Genomic DNA, 12,058 nt, shown 5'->3' with positions numbered 1-12,058 from the left:
AAATAAATAATTCCATTTTCACCAGTTATTGGAGAAATAATGTATAAGGTAGATAAAAATCTTCAGGTCCGACCAAAAGTACTACATTCCTTATTTTGTCAATGCAGTCCCTCAGCAGAGTTATACCCTCCTAAACCCACTGAAGTTAATGGACTTAGGATATGTCTGTGTGCATCTCTCTGGGGGCCCAACATGGCAACAGCAATACTCATATTTAAATGACTTCACCCAATGAGGTGTTACATCAGGTTCAGATTTGTCTTTATTGATTCTTCAGCATTTAAAGTACTACGTGGTTCCATTGGTCAGAGCCCTCTGGGAAATACATTTTTGTTTTTTGCTTTGTTCCACAGATTTTTATGGCAACTGGCATCAGAGACAGTCTTAACCATGGGCTTGGGCTACACACTGAGAGGTCAGCCTCCCTCAGCTGTTCATGCTGCCGGCCAGCCAGCCTGTGTGTGAACCCACCATGGCAGCACACCCCCAAACACTCTGCTGGCGTGCAGTCAGTGTTAAAACAGACAAATGTGCTGGGCCTGCACAGCCTGTCCTTGTGGGCAGCTGGAGGGCATCACCCTTGGCAATGACTCCAGGAAGAGAGGAGCATGCGGCAGCAACCTGGGTCACCTGCTGTAGCTGCCGACAGCCATTAATTCACTGTGCCAACTGCCCTGCTGGCCCAGGCATGGCCAGTGGGGCCTCCAGGACAGACATGGTACACATGCAACTGAGCAGGATGGAGGCTAAAGGCAGGGCCAGCCCTAAAATAAAAGGTCAGCTTTGCAATCTTGCCAAGTTGTGTACAGGATTACAAAACCTAGCAGTGTAACTGGCCCTTTAGCACCTCTCAGGCTTTGCCAGAAATGTCTGTGAGAAGAACTTAAGGCAAATCCACCCAGTGTTCCACTTCAGCCTGCTGAAAAAAGCCCCCCTCTAGACAAATGGCATGCAGAATGGGAAGCCCCTCATCCAATCTTAGGACAAGTACATCATGAAGTGAAAGATTGCGGGTTCTAAGATAAAACCAATAAACTGTATTACCTGGTGCACTGGAAATATTTTTCTGAATCAAATAAAGAATAGGTGGAAAGTTCACGTATGAGAGCCCCAAGGCTCATTGCCAAATTCCACAGACTTTACCCTGACAAACCTGGACCCCTGTAAGGAGGGAGGGGCCTCTTAGGGGGTGCAGTAATGTCATGTGTGCAAACACCCATGCCATTGATATATTCTCTGAATTGATATATTGATCTGATCTGCTTACTGTATTGATCTACTGTATGATTTTATACCATGCTCACTTTGTGCTTTGTAAGGTAGCCACATGTCATGCCATTCTTGGCTTGCCTGAAAACAAAAGTACTAATGCTGCTTTCACAGAGAAAGTAACCAGCCTATCTCTGAAAATATGCAGCGCTAGCCTTGCAGCTGGAACCAAAAATGTAACCGTTTCCCAGGGGAGATAGAAAGACTTTGCTTTCTTTGTAATCTTCTGCTGCTTCTATCCAGACTAAGCTATTGTGTTCTCACACAACTTCTTAGATTTTCGCGACTAAATGCAAACTGCTCCAAGGAAGGGGGGAATAGTACTCCCTATATCAATAGTGCCTTTGCTTGTATAATCATTCCTGCCAACCTTTCCCATCTATGGATGTACCCATGAACATAATGGATCTCTGAATAAAGACCTTTTCAACCAATGCACTGGAGTGCTTGCTGTGAGTGTCTGGGGGTCTATCTGCCATGGACTGCCATCCCTAGAACAACCCTATAGGAATAGCTTCAGCCCTACTTAGCAGCCTTACTTCCAAATGGAAGACTATTTCCTTTTCCAGGGGAGACTGAGAAAGGCAGTCCTGTTGGGAAATATAGGCTCTCTCTCTACTGCAGCAGGAGTGACTCTCAACAGTTTCACAGTAAGGATAGGCACATTGTCTTTCAGTATCTTCCACCATTGAACCGAGGCAGAAAATATGACAAAGATATGGTGTAACACACCAAACAGAAAAATAGTTCCTTTGATGATGAGGCTTCAACTGAAACTACCAGCCACAGGGTACAAATAAAACTTGTCAGTCCAGCGTAAGCAGTCTTGTCTGGACACCTTTCTTTTGTCCCTTCATGTTGGTGTCTTTATGATAACCCACACAGAGAGCCTACATAGGAGAGAAACCTTATTAATGCCTCAGGTGCAGGAAAAGCTTCCTACAAAGTGAGTTGCTGAATAATCAAGTTTTAATATTAAAGGCTAAGAATGAAAGCAGAGATTCTGTAATAGTATTACTTGTTTACTATACCCGGTAATGAACCTAAAATGTTATTAGCCCAAGGCCCCAGAATCACTAAGACTGCCCCTAGTTGGCTGGCTTTGTTGTTGTGTTTAAATTGTTTATGGCTCATTTTAGATTATTATATTGTTAGACTATATACTGTAGTTCACCATCAGAGGGAGAGAGAGAGTGGTGCAAAATTAATTTATTTTAATATTTATCAGGTCAGACACTGAGGATTTGCTGTGGATTCATGTTATCTGTAAATAGGATGCTGCTCACATGATTTAAAACATTGCTAATGCTCTGAGTTCTATCTCCAAAGAACAGAAGGGTGAAATACTAACTGCTGGCAGTCTGTTACTTTCATGACCAGTATTATATCTAGGTGTCTGATAGCACCCAACCCAAATCAATTGTTTTGGGGTCAGAGTATAACCACAAGACAACGTCCCTGGTTCAGCATATTTGGGCAAAGTCAGAAGGAGACATACCCTAAAGATGAAATTCCAGAAAATCTGGCTTTCTACCAATATGTTCATATTTTACTCACCACGTTATTAATAATCCATAAAAGGCAGTGCAACAGCACTTTGTAAGATTAAACTCTAAGAGGAAAATTACCGTGTCCTCATAAAAAGATTGATGTTACGAATTCACAATGAAGAAGATATTTTGCAGTGTAATAAAGTATATATTTGCTAAAATTTCTTTGTTTCAAGTAATAAATGAACAATTTAATGCACTTCTGTGTAACTGAAAATTCTCATTAGCTGGCTAAAAGGTCCTGCTGACTGATTAGCAATTTGTGCCGCCAAACATTGCACAGCAGTTGACCTGCCCGGTGGCAGGCTTTTTTGGGACCAATAACAAATGTGCATTTTCATTAGACTTAATGGACATAAGAATTGGCCTGGTCCTTCTACAAGGCCTGTTTTAAGCATCTTCTTATTTTCTGTTACCCTTTTAATAGTATAGTGTCATCCATCTTGTGGAATTCTGGTTTCCAGCGTAAGTTACAGGAATATGATACAGCACATTATCTGGAAGACACACTTTGGCATCAAGGGACAGAATCGCTGAGAAAAAACTACTGACAGGATTATGAGGTATTGGGGATTTTATAACTGTACATATTCCAGGAAATTTATGGATAGAAGTGTCCATCCTTTGAACACCACAAGTAAAGTGAAGATTCTTCTCCTGGTTAACCATTCCAAAATCAGAGATTGGGAGTGATTGTTATTGTGAATGAATGACTGTAAATTTACAAACAACATAGGTAAGTCTGGGATAAAGGGTACAACTGAAAAACTGTGCAGTCAAACCATCTCAAATATGTAGATATTTAGGTGGAAACTACAGAAAAATGCCCTGTATCCTTGCTAGATTTGGCAAATCAGATCCTGGTCATTATACTACTCTTTAGATCTCATAACATAGTGGTAGTAAGTCTGGGAGAGTCTGTATTTCAGAATTAAAAACCTTTTACTAATTGTAATTGTGGTTTCTCTATGATGTTCCAGTTCAAGATCTGTATAAGTTCATCTTATCCAGGAACAATAGTGTGAATAAGACATAACGGGACCAATGGCTGAGCATATCAAAATGTATAACTGCTCTTTAACTCCTTCCACTTAGTATGCTATATAGTCCTTTACAGCTAGATGAACAGAAGGAGACAATTCAAAAACTAGCTTGGTATTATTCCAAGGACCAAAATTCTCAGAGCCCAACTTTTTTCTCCTGCCCCCAGTGGTGCTGACCAAACCGTCCCAGCATGGATTTCAGCCTCAAAATAATAGATGAAATCCACTCTAGGATATTTACATAGAAGATTTGTTTATGCCAGAAAGTAACTCAGTCCATAGTAAAGCAAATGGCTTACTTCTGTCAGAAGCATTACCAAATATTGCTCTCAGCAAACGGATCCAGCAAACTTGTTGCCATGTACAGAATTAATACAACTGGTAGTGACTAACCAGTAAGCTGTGGTCTACCCACACAGCAAAATTAGGTGGCAGAATTCTGAGGTGTAAGCAGGGCTTTTTTTCAGCAGGAACGCGGTGGAACAGAGTTCCAGCACCTCTTGAAAATGGTCACATGGCCGGTGGATCCACCCCCGAACTCCAGACAGAGGGGAGTTTAGATCGCCCTCGGCACGGAAGGTAATCTAAACTTCCCTCTGTCTGGAGATCGGGGGGGGCGGGGCCACCAGCCATGTGACCATTTTCGCCGAGGGCAATTTAAACTTTAAAAAATCCCCCCGCCCCCGTTCCAGCTGACCCAAAGTGACATCATTGTGCAATCTTGAGTTCCACCACCTCTTTTCCCAAAAAAAAACCCTGGGTGTAAGGATATGCTATATTACTTCACATTGTGGGAGGAAAGTCTTGCATTCTTAATCTCTACCAATGTAACTATTTCCCGCAAATAATAAAAAAGTAGCACATTGGGGAGAAAGTTTCTAGCTTATCCCTTCATGTGCAGGGTTAGTTTGCCTTTTTCAATGAATTATTCATGTTGGGGGAAGTTTGAAAAATGTAGTCCTTCAACTGCACTCTCAAATGGTACAGTCTGTTCCATCATCTCAGTACTTTGTTTATTCATTATTACCTCTTTCTGCTACACTTACAGACTCAGCCTCTCTCAGGCAACCAACAGTGCAAGCCTATGCACAAGAATACAATGGGATTTACTGCTGAGTAAATCCCCATAAGATTGCTCTGCAAGTGGCTACTTTGCCTCACCTACACATACGTGTAGACCAGGTGTAACGTAGGTGAAGGCTGGCACCAGCAAGGCAAACTGATCTCGGTGGGAATGGAGCCTGGAACAGCAGTGGCTATGTCCCTTTCAAACCATGCCACTTTTTAGTAGTGACAGGGCTCGGGTTGCCAGGTCCCCCGGGGTCCAAACTGGGGGAATGGAGGTGTCTTTTGGGAGGCATGCTCAGAGGGGTACTTACTGTGTGCACATGCAAAGTGCGCACTCGCTCCAGAGCCGTTGTTGTGCCAGGAATGACATTTCTTGCATGAAAAGAAGTGAAAGCCCTCCTGTGGAGGTATTTTCCTTAAAATTGGGCTGATTTTAAGGGAAATGCCCCTGCTCAGGGGTCTTCCCTTCTTTGTTGCACCAAGAATGACATCATTTCCGATGTGACAACAAAGGCACTAGAGCATGAAGGAGTGTTCCCCAGATCTCCTGGGCCCATTCCTGCACTTTTCGCCCTGCCAGCCAGGCAAGAGGTGGCGAGGGGCAGAGGCTGGGAACTCTAGGCAAGGTCTATACACTGCGTTATTGAGTATTGTCTGTTGATGTAGATGTGCACCTACTAGGGAATTTCCACATTGCTAAATGTGCCGTGTGAATTAGTTATGCTTTGTTTCAGAAAGATTTCATCTCTGTGCTCAGCTTCATGCTTCTTTTCAAATTTTCTGTTACCATACCCTATAGTGTGTGTTCACTGAATGTCCTATTCTTCATTATTGTACTTTGCTCAGTCAATGTCCTAGCTGTTGATTATATTGTATTGTATTATATATATATAAACCAGTGGACACACTGTGGAACTATACATGAAAGGAATATTGTGCCTGAATATTTTGAAGCTTGCTCAAGTTTTAGAAAGCAACCAAGGCAATCAAAACTGATTGCATGCCTCTGTGCAGTCATCACTGGATTAAGAACGTGAACAACTCTGCAAACATTTTTAGGGGTAATTTCTTTGTTTTGCTTTCTAAACCAGCCTTTGTGATGATAATGGCAACCACCACAACCATCTCTGCAGAAAAATCACACTCTTGTGCAGAAATGATTTATTGACTGTTCATCAAGCCACTGCTACACTCCATGATTTATTTCTGAGTTTACTGTTATTTTGTCCTCGGAGAGTAAATGGTTGGAAATGTAAACGAGAGCTATGTGCACACAGTGTTCTATTTCAATGAGTAATCTTTTGAGTTTGGTACCAAATATGGTGACAAATTATTTTATGCATACTTATTGCCAAGAAGCACCACCACCATCATCACTCACCTTAGTTTTTGATTGGAAAACTCAAAGATTTTGATTATTTTCTATCAGCACATCACATCCAAGCTGGGTGGTACTTTTGTCAATTTCTCCTTTTAATTTGCAGGTTTTAAATGCCAAATCACAGTACAATAAAAGCACCCATTATTCAAAAAAGTATTGTATTGCTTTCCAAGAGAAATGTCGATTACAATATCCTAAGCATACTGGTTTCCTCTGGACCCAAAATTTCTCCCAAAGGACTGAAAGAAGTCAGTTTGACATATACATAACATTTGTACTTGCCTTGTATTCTTCACTGACATGAAATTTATTGAAAAGCTGTCCTATTCAGAGAGAATGCTGACATGATAAATAGTACTATTTTTGCCAAACTCACTGGAAACATTATGGATGCTTTTAACAGGAAACATGAGAAATTCTGGTCATGTCCTAGAGAAAGAGACCAATAACCTGATCCTAGATATTCATAGCTGAAGTTGTACACAATGCGATTTGGATCATTGTCATTGCAGCTGCACCATAAACAATGCCAGGACTTGGGGCTCAGATTTTGAACAATGTGTCTCTTGCTCTTTGGCCTGTTAAGCCTTCTTTAAAATTTTATTTTGCTTCATTTATACCCCACCTATCTCCCCAATGGGGGCCAAAAGCAGCTTACATAATTCTCCCCTGCTCCATTTCATTCTCACAACAACCTTATGAGGTAGGTTAAAAATAATAACAATAATAACATTTGATTTATATACTGCCCTTCAGGACAACTTAATGCCACACTCAGAGTGGTTTACAAATTGTGTTATTAGCAGGGGTCATTTCGTAGAAAAAGAGCTGCAGGAACTCATTAGCATAACTCATTAGCACAACTCATTTGCATATGCCAGGCCCCTTGACAATCACCAGAAGTGTGTCATTAACATAACTGATTTGCATATGTCCCGCCCCCTGATATCACCTATCCTGGCTGTTTTGGACCCAATTCTGGCCATTCAGGGCTGAAATTGGCAAAAAGGGGCTGAAAATGGCTGAAAAGGGGCCCAAAATGGTCAGGATTGGGCTGCTGCTGAGCAGGAAAGTGATCCACCACCCATCAGAGGCCCAATCCTGGCCGTTTCAGGACCAATCCTGGCTGTTTGGGGTCTGATCCTGACCATTTGGGGCCTGAATTGGGCCATTTTGGCCCCGATCCAGACCCAAATGGGCCCCAAATGGGCAAAAATCAGGTGGGCGGGGCCACCTGACATGTGACCTTTTTGGAGAACTACCAGAACTGCATTCCTGCACGTTCCCCCTCAAAATGAACCCTGGTTATTAGTATCCCCACAACAATCATCCTGTGAGGTGGGTGGAGCTGAGAGAGCTCTGAGAGAGCTGTGACTGACCCAAGGTCACCCAGTTGGCTTCAAGTGGAGGCACGGGGAATCAACCCCGATTCTCCAGATTGGAGTCTTGCCACTCTTAACCACTACATCCAGGTTAGGATAAGAGGGTGTGACTGGTCCAAAGTCACCCAGAAAGCTTCCATGGCAGACTGGGAAATCAAACCTGGGTTGCCCAGATCCTAGTCCAGCACTCTTAAGAACTGCCCCATAGCAGCTCTCTATCCATCTACAGACATAGCCTGCAAAAGAACAATGGGTCCCACCTAGTATTGGCCATTTACATGATAAGTACGAGAGGCAATACTCTGCTGCCTTTAATTTAGCATTGTTGGACTCCTGTTCTAGCCAATTTTAACACTCCCCAAAAAGCAGCCGGTCCAACATGCATCACTGCCTGTCCGTTGCAATTGCATTACTAATCCACTACTAGGTGTATAGGGCAAAATCAATACAGCTGGCTGCATGATAGCTATAATGCCTTCAGGCTGGTATGTAGATAAATCTTTCCCAGATATGGTTCTTCTCTGGCTTTGTCCTATACAGGTGTCTTATGCAATGTTGCTGCACTATATTTTCCATGTTCCATTGCAACATCAAAGATCAATGCTTTTGAGGAAGCATAATATGCTAGGCCAGCAAAATCCAATGCCAGCACACACCAGCTGTGACGTGATGCCAGGGCAGCAGATAGAACGTCCCATATTAAATACCACCATAGTACTGTGGTAGCTTGCCGCTTGTTAGGGGTTGAATGCAGGATCATCCCCATGTGCAGAAAATCCTGCACTGAGCACTTATTTATTTCTGGGCACAATTCACAGTGCAGGTACTTACCTTTAAGGCCCTAAATAGCTTGGGGCCAGACCACCTCCAACCTGTACAGTCCAGCGTGCTTGTTAAGATTGTCTTCCCAAACTCTGCTGTCTGTGCTCCTGCCTGCAAAGGTGAAACGGAGCAAACAGAGACTTTCCATGGTGGTGCCTCACCTTTAGAAGACCCCCTCCCCCAAGGCTAGCATGGATGGCACCTACTTCACTATTATTTTTGGTCCTAATCCCAAACGTTTCTCTTACGCAGGCTTTTAACTAAAAGGTTCCATGTGATTTAGCTGTTTTTATGGTCTGCTTCTAGCTTGTAGGCTATTCCCATTTTAGGCAGCTGAACGTTGTTTTACCTAGGCAAGTAGCAAAACTAAAAAAGGAGACTTATCAAACCCTTAGTAGACTACCATGCTTGGCTGCTAGGCTGTATTCAGGTTGGTGAGGCCTGAAGGTTTAAGCCATTACATTTCCAGCAACTGATTGGTAAATCCATGCCTTCCTAAATCTAATCTACTAAATGACACTGTTGACTTTATGCTGAAAAGGTAATATAGTTATACGATAGTGACTAACACCCTTTCACATTAAACAAAAAAAAGTAATTGCTACATGACATTTATATTTTTCTAGAAGCTTTGAAAAATATTGATTAAGATTCTGCTTTGCTTTTGTTTATAAGGATAATTGCATCTCAATGTTTGCATCACACATCATAAATTGTTGTCTCTTTATGAAGAAACTCATCATTAAATTATTTAATATTAACTATAGAAGAATGAGCCCAAAGAGAAGAAAGCACAGTGGCTGCAGTTTAATACTAAATTTGGTGTTTGACCTTGCTGTACTGTATTGTCCAAGTTAGCTATTAATCATAAACACATATCTCTTCCCAAATGAGGAATGATCAGTTATATTTGCCTTTGGCAAAGAAAAAAAGATATATTCTGTGTCCTTAGACATGGGTAATAATTCACAGAAGGCATCGCCTGAGCAATGATATCACTTCCAGGAAGTGACGTCATTGTATGGGGGTCACATGCCACCCTGGGAGCACTCCTTTGCCCTCCAAGGGCCGAATTGGGCCCGATTCAGCCCAATTTTGGCCCAAACCAGTGCAAATTGGCTCAATTTGGGCCCAAATTAGACCTCTGCAGAGCATGGGAGCACTTGGCAACTCTACTGATGACCACCTGTGGGCCTCGCTGAGGATCAGTTGCTTGTGCCACTGCAGAAGGAAGGTGAGTTGGCTGTGTGGCTGGGCATAGTTGCCCAGAGTTGGGCATGGGTTACAGCAGCTGCTGTTTTGATAGGGTAAGTGGCCTGGGGATCTGCAGAGGCACTTGCAGCTGAGATGCCAACTGAGGAGGTGCTTTAGGGCCTGGGGACTGTACCTGCTGCTGCAGGGTTGGAGGGGGTGGAAAGGAGGACAACATTGCCAGACAGAGTGAGCTTACATGAATATAGCTGTGAATGAGTAAGACTCTCTATACCCACTTAGGAACATCACTTTTCCAGGATCCCCATTTGGATAGAGAGAGCTGTATATGTATAGGCTTAATGCAAATGTTAAATGAACACATGGAAATCAGGTGCTGGGAGACCCTCTGTATGCTAGTCCCCAAGTAGCCTTTCTTGTAAAGCAGACATTTTCACAAACTGCAGAAGTCATAGCTGATCAGAGAAGCTAGTTGCCTACTTGGACAGTTCTACTCATCATCTGCTTTTCTTGCACACCGTGAGGTAGAAAGTATGAAAAGTGTTTTCATGTTTTGATTCACAGCAGTACTCCCATGCACTAAGAGGCTAAGCAGTTTGCTTCATCAGCCTAAGTGTTTTATTTTTCTACAACAAAACTGGGGGGAGGGGCAGGAAATCAAAGAATTAAAAATGGTTCTAAGTAAATTCACAGAATTTAATGTCAAATCACGCATGTTGAGGACTGGGTACTCAGTGTGATCAGTAAGATTTAGATGCAAAGCACTACTCAGGCTCAAAAATTGTCATGTTTCTCAATTTACTAACAAAAACAAAGGCTATGGGAAAGATTGTAGAAAACCATTGCCAAGAGGGTCTTCCCAAAAATTTAAACTGTATACAAAATTCAATAGTGTCTGCTTACTGCTAAATCACCCTTCTAACATCATATATAAATCACTGCCACTTGCAAAAATTATTTTTATCTATCACAGTGAATACTTTAACCAATACACAGTCTACTTAAACCAATACACAGTCAATGAATATAGAACTACATGTGGAATTACATATGTACAAATCAATACAAAACAATGTCTCTCTGTCTACATCCACCAGTAGTCCGTAATATGTTCTCAACTCCAAAGAATGTTCCAACCTGATAGTAAACATTCAAGATGTAGGGGAAGGTCCTCCTTCAGGTGGGAAAGAAGTAATGAAAGTGCTGTTGTCCTGTGCAAATCCGCGTCCTTTCAACCAGAGGCTTGAACATGCGAAGGGATCCTCTTGCCTCCACAACAGTCGACGCATTCCAAGTTGCAATCTCTCCCCTGGAGTAACAAGGAGGATGCTGTTCCCAGCCCGACAAAACGCTAGCAATTTTTGTTTCTAGGCATAGAACTAATCTGGAGCCAGTGTGACGGCAAGAATTGTTCTATGCCTAGAAATGAATTGTTCTATGCCTAGAAATGAATTGAAACACAAAGCCCCTGAGAAAGCTTTATCACGCGAAACAAAAATTGCTAGCATGGAGGTAAACATGGCTGGTCTAGAAGTAACAAATTGTGAGCAGCAGAAAAGAAACCACCCTAAAGTCCTGTAAGATTATAAAAGTGAGTCAAGAGCTGCAGGAAAGAGAGAAGCAAGTCTAGCAGAATTCTGCACCATTAGAGGAAACCATACTTGTTATGGTTAGAGATGGGCACGAAATGGAAAAAACTGAACCATGCGGTTCGTGGTTCGTCACATTTCACAAACCACGAACTTTCACGAACCTGCCCCAGTTCGCGAACCGGTTCATTTGGTTTGTGAAAATGCCACATTCAGGTCAGCAAATCGTCACTTCCGGGTTAGCAGAAGGTCACTTCCGGACCAACAGAAAGCCACTTCTGAATCAGCAGAAGGCCTGCAGGAAGTCCATCCTCTGTTGCTTAGGAAACTGATTGATTGGCGCCAGGCTGTCTGCAGTGATGAACCAAAAAATGAACTAAATGAACCAGCCTAAATTTCATGGTTGTTTGTCAGAAATGGGCTCTGACAAACCGCCAGTTCACGAACCACAAATTGGCCTGGTTCATCACAAACTTTGGCTTGTATTTCGGTTCATGCCCATCTCTAGTTATGATACCCCTGGACTGCCAAAAGTCAAAGCAGTCTAACACCCATGTGCTGGGGCTAGGAAATCCAGCAGAGACATATCACATTGGTGTTGCCTTGGGCAACATCTGCAAGGAAAGTAATAAACAAATTGCTAGCCTATGAGGTGTAATACAGGCTGCCTGAGCACCCAATAAGGAAAGCCCTTGGATCTGAGGCTTCTGCAACTCTCCATCCCAAAACCTGAGAGAGTAAC

The sequence above is a fragment of the Eublepharis macularius genome, chromosome 3, assembly GCF_028583425.1.
Source record: "Eublepharis macularius isolate TG4126 chromosome 3, MPM_Emac_v1.0, whole genome shotgun sequence".
Lineage (NCBI taxonomy): Eukaryota > Metazoa > Chordata > Lepidosauria > Squamata > Eublepharidae > Eublepharis > Eublepharis macularius.
The sequence above is the reverse complement of the archived record's forward strand: the minus strand, read 5'-3'. Positions refer to the sequence as shown.